Source organism: Rhinopithecus bieti, unplaced genomic scaffold (genome assembly GCF_001698545.2).
Source record: "Rhinopithecus bieti isolate Rb0 unplaced genomic scaffold, ASM169854v2 scaffold_12573, whole genome shotgun sequence".
NCBI lineage: Eukaryota > Metazoa > Chordata > Mammalia > Primates > Cercopithecidae > Rhinopithecus > Rhinopithecus bieti.
Genome location: NW_016807321.1, coordinates 1,141,033 through 1,146,424, shown reverse-complemented (window position 1 = coordinate 1,146,424; position 5,392 = coordinate 1,141,033). Strand labels below are relative to the sequence as shown.

Below are 5,392 nucleotides of genomic sequence, written 5' to 3'. Positions count from 1 at the left end.
GCTCAGCGAAGGTCAGCCAGCAGGTGCCCTGAGGTCCTGGCTTTCTCGTGATCAGGTTGCGGGGGGCTGGCATTTTTTTCTGTTCTGTATTTTAAAATATTCCACAGGCGTGATCGCCAGAACAAGGCTGGAGGAGGAAACCCGTTCCTCAGTAACGCCCTGTCCTCGCCCCGGCCAGCGTCCCTGGTGTCCCCGCGCCTGCGCTCAGAAAGCTTCATGCCCCACCACTGCTGTCCCAGAATTCTTCATTTTTGAGCAAGAAGCCCAGTGTTCTTATTTTGCATGGTACTGTAAAAATTCTGAGCTGGCATCCTGGCTAACACTGTGAAACCCCGTCTCTACTAAAAAATACAAAAAACTAGCCGGGCATGGTGGTGGGCGCCTGTAGTCCCAGCTACTCAGGAGGCAGAGGCAGGAGAACGGCGTAAACCCGGGAGGCGGAGCTTGCAGTGAGCCGAGATCCCGCCATTGACTCCAGCCTGGGTGACAGAGTGAGACTCCGTCTCAAAAAAAAAAAAAAAAATTCTGAGCTGGTCCTGCCCCTCCATATGGAAGGGGTCGGGGGCATAAAGGTTAACCTAGTGCCACCTTCCTGGTAGGCCCAGAGTGAAGCCCGCCAGGCTCCCTGCTCCACCAGCCCCCAACCAGGCAAGGGGGCAGCCTGGGCATGGGGCAGGGCTAGCAGGGCTGATGTGCAGGCCTCAGACGCCAGGCCCCACCCAAGACACCAGCCACCACCCAAGACACCAGCCCCCGGGAGCTGCCACCGCCTGCACTTGGCTGTCTGAGCTGCCCCAGTTGCGCAGGGTTCCACGGCGCTGGGGAAGGAAGGACGCTCAAAGGTGAGGCTCAGCTCAGGGAAGCAGGCTGAGGTCAGGGAGGGAGGCGGCAGCAGAGGGGAAGCCTGTGTCTGAGGCAGGAGCGCTCAATGCCCAAGGCGGGGTTTCGGCCTGGAGGTCTCAGCTCCTTCAAGCTGCTCCTTAAATGGAGGCACCAGGCAGGAGAGAGGCCCAGGGGACAGAGCTCCAGCCCGTCCACGACATCTCGGCTCAGGCTTCCCTCCTAGGGGTTGAGTTGAGTCTCTTAAGAATTCCAGTGTCAAAGGCCTCATCTCGGTGCCTGAGATGTGACCTTATTTGGGAAGAAGGTCATTGCAGAGGTCATTAGTTAAGACAAGGTCAGGCTAGAGCAGGGTGGGCCCTAATTCAATGTGACTGTGCCCTTAGGGGAAACGTGGACACAGACACGCACGGGAGAGGCATGTGAAGGTGACGGGAAGATGAAGACAGAGGCCAAGTGATGCTTTCTCGAGCCAAGGAACACCAGGGTCGCAGCAAACCTCCAGCACCCAGGTCTCCCACTTCCAGCTCCAGCATAGTGAGACTGAATTTCTGTTGTTGAAGCCCTCAGTCTGCGGCCCTGTGTTGGGTGGTCCCAGGACCCCACCATCCTTCTCGCCGCAGGCCGCGTGTCAGTGCTACGAGTCCTCCGGTGCCTTGACACGGCCGTGTTGAGTGAGCACGAATGAGCCTCCCTGCATGTAAGCGATGCTGCCCGGGGAACGAGGCACCTCACACGTTCCTCAGGTCCCTCACCTCCCACCCCACTGCATGGCCACCCAGCCGCCCCTCTCAGCTTCCAGGGTCCCTGCAGGGACTTGGCACACAGAGCTGGGCGGCAGCTGAGCCGTATCCTTCCCGCTTCTGCCCCAGGCCAGCCTGGTGAGGGTCCTTCCCCCAGGGCGGCCGCTGCCCAACACTCTCAAGACCCACCAGGCCCGGAACGTCCTTCCAGAGCCCACAGAGCACAGAGCTCTCGCCGTGAGGAAGGCCGGGTACAGCAGGAGACAGTGGCCCACACATGGCTGCAGACACATATTTCCTCCTGCACACAGGAAGCAAACAGCTTCCAGAAGCTCCCGGGCTGGGCAGCCAGCATTTGCTCAGAGGCAGGAGGAGCCTCGCATCAAGCATGGCTCAGGGAGGTGGCTTTGTTGGCGCAATCATCCTTCAAGCAGATGCCTGTCCCACGCTGACAGCTTAAATCCTGTGATCCTCACAGAGGTGAGTATGAAGTCAGCATCACCTGCCCGGGCGTGGGCAGAGTCAGCTTGGACACAGCACAGCTGCTTCCTCCAAATCCCGCAGGATCCCAGAGCCTGTGACTGTCCGAGCACTGGGCGGGGACCCTCCAAATCCCACAGGATACCAGAGCCCATGACCGTCCCAGCGCTGGGCAGGGACCTAATTCAGCAGGCAGGGGCGTCTGGGGCTTAGGAGTCTGGCTTTCCCCAGGATTCGCTGCCTCCACCGTCAAAATAGCTCAAATGGTTACTTGGGCTTTTTTTGTTTTTTTGGTTTTTTCTATCCAAAAAATAACAAAACTCTCTCCAAGGTCATTCTGTGGGTGGTGTGTTCCCGTCCTTGATAGGAAAGAACATCGTGGAGGGTACAAAACTAAGTGAAACGAAGTCCCACCTCCACCCCCCACAGCCCCATCACTCCCCTTCTCTGCCCCAAACCCAAAAAACCAACGCAAGTCCCTTGGGCCGCAGAGAAACTGCTCAGCCAGGACAGAACTCGCCCACGGCGAAGGCCCTGCTCACCTTCCGGCTGGGCTCTGGTGTCCCCCTAGGAGACCCTCCCCACCCTCACTCAACCCTTCCCGATAGGACAATCTGGGTCCTGGAGACAGACACCCCCGTCCTTCTGGTTCGGAGCCCTTCCCAGGGGTGACGCTGACGATTTACAACACACCGTCCCCGAAGCCACCTTCCCAAGGACCATGGGAAGCTGTGGCCGGAAGCACGTCACCTGCCAACGCCCGGGTTCCCAGTCACAGCACAAACACTCAGGGTTCACCCTGAGCAGACATAGCTGGAGTAGGATGGTCCCAAGACTCCCAGTGCCCAGTCAGGGGTGGACGGCTGTCCCAGGGAGCCCTTCACAGCAGAGGTGCAGAGACCAGGAGCCTTAACGAGGTCCCCAAAGGCAGCAGGATTGTGAAGCTCTTGGCCTCACAGGCCCCCTCTGAGAGGAATAAGGGAGAAGGGAAGCTTCATCCCATCAGAGCTTCCCAGTCACGATGTATGATTAAGTGACAGAGCCTTGTGCCTTCACAATGAGGCCTGGCCCGTGAGCATGTCGGGCTCAGTGGTTTTAAATTATCACGCAGGCACCACGGCATCAGAACAAAGATGAAATCTTGTTGACAGCCTCGTAAAACCTCTCGCTTGCTGATCTTCCAGCTACGGAGAAGTGAGGGTTTGCCTCCCACAGGAGGCCCAGAGGCTCCAGCCCTCTGTCCGCCACACCTCAGATCCACCTCGACATGGGCTGGTCAGTGTCCAGTGGCGTGGGGGCCAGGAGTTCGCGGAACCCAGCTCCTGCCCTGCAGAGTGGACTGGGCGGCCACCCCCGCCCCCGCCAGGGAGCAGCAAAGTGGCAGCTACAGATCCAGTCCTTCCCATCAGCCGCTTTTGCCCGCATGAGGGTGGCGGCTGTTCACATAACTGACATTGCTATGCTGTACCATCTAATTTTCACGTCACTCTAGAGCCTCACCATATTTGGAAAATGTGAAATAGTTCTGATCTCCCACCCCGTTCTTAAAAATCACTCAAATCTGCCTAATTTCAAAACTCCGGCTCTGAGAAGCCCGTGTACTGTGCTGTCACCGCAAGGTGGTACCACCATGGGTGGGCGACCACAAGACCCCAGGGCTGTGGGGGGTGGGGCCGGGTCAGGGACCTGAGGCTGCACAACCCCCCAGGCTCCAAGGCTGCAGGCGCATCTGTTTCAGGTTGGAAGGCCTTATGTATGCTCAAACACACACACCCTCATTTTCTCAGCCATGCTGCCGTTCCTCCTAATTAAGCAGAACTTGGATTGACAGCGAAAGCAATTGTCAAGTTGACCCCATCACTCTGCCTACAGTGGCCCAAGGAGAGGCCAGTCACTGTGGGAAAGGTTGGCAGATGCCGACCGTATTGACAATTAAAAGAAGTGGCATCGGTGGACATGCTAAGCCCAAATCCCTCCCTTCAGAGCAGGCAACAAGGAGTGAAGGAGGCAGGCAGGGAAGGGGTCCATGCCGGGGATCCTGACATGGCAGGAGCCCCCCGTGCAGCCCCAAGTTAACCACGCCACTATCCGGCCTCAGCCGTGTTGGACCAGGTGCTCAGGAAGAATCTGCCCAGCTCTGGTCCAGGGAGCGGCAGGGGACAGAAAGGAGAGGCATAGGGTGAAGAGTGTGGGCAGCTCACAGCCTCTACATGGGACCTGGTCCCCTGGAAAGACAACGTCTGCTCCCTCAGGACACCACCCAAATGCAGCCCCCTCCAGGAAGCCCTCCTGGAACTACCCTGGATTAAGTGACTCTTCACCCCGCAAACCTCCCCTGGGCCAGGCTGCGCCTCCTTCCAGACTTGCAGGAAGCATCTAAAGGGTGTGAAGGGGGAAGAGGGAACCAACAGACAGAGGTTCCATCTGCAGGGTCCGGCTCTGAGCAGCCTTCGGGGGCGCCACCACGCAGGTCCAGGGCTTGGCATTGACCAGCCGGACCCAGCTGGGTCTCCTGTGGGTGGCACGGGAGATTCTGATCAGCCACTCAAACCACCAGGACTGAGACCGGGGAAGGAGCCTTAGGACAGAATTTCCAGGCCAAGAGAGATCAGATGCTGGAGGGAAGAGGTGCTTGTTTTCCTCTGGGGCTGCCAGCAGCTCCTGCCACTTTGAGGGTTCCACTGCCTCAGAGTCAAGTCAGCCCAGGACACATCACAGCTGAGGGACAGAAGGAGATCCAGGCTTTGTACCAACAGTGGCACCTGGACCCCACTGTGCCTGAAGCCGTCCTCGGTTCCTATAACTGAAAACTCCAGAGGCCCTTTTCCTACTTTAGTTGGGCTCAGTCAGGATCCTTCAGTTGCGAGTGACTGAACCCCAGCTCAGAGGAAAGGCCGTGTAGTCCTGACCGTGTAGGTCACAGCACGAGAGAAGTCAGACACGAGGAGCCGGCTCCATTCACCAGGGAGAGGGGAGCGTCCTGCACACAGCCACGGCCCACACCCCATCCACCCACCCGGCTCGCTCTCTGCTGATCGACCTCCCCTATCCCCCGCAGCCGCGAGGGAGACGCATGGAAACCTGGTTTACATCGAAACGGTGGATGGGCTAGGGTCTCTCGTCAGGGGCTGCGCCTGGTATTTGCGGGTCTAGAGCAGGGGCACCAGGGCAGCCCGCCCCTCATCTTGCCTCGATAAACAGCAGATGCCTGCCCACTGCACAGTGGCCATGCCACATGGCTTCCCTCCCCGCGCCCCTCGAGGGGCCTCCCCTCAGCTCCAGCCCTCACAAGTAAGACTCGGGTCAACAAACTTGCTCCTAAAAACATC

At 58.6% G+C, this 5,392-nt stretch overlaps 1 long non-coding RNA gene across 1 annotated transcript; it reads left to right on the top strand.

Annotated features, from left to right (window-relative positions):
• The first annotated feature begins 682 nt into the window (after window positions 1-682).
• Window positions 683-1,538, top strand: LOC108535297 (uncharacterized). The gene is made up of 3 exons (XR_001887195.1): window positions 683-842; window positions 1,227-1,377; window positions 1,464-1,538. It is a non-coding gene; the product is annotated as an uncharacterized LOC108535297 (long non-coding RNA).
• Window positions 1,539-5,392: the final 3,854 nt, after the last annotated feature.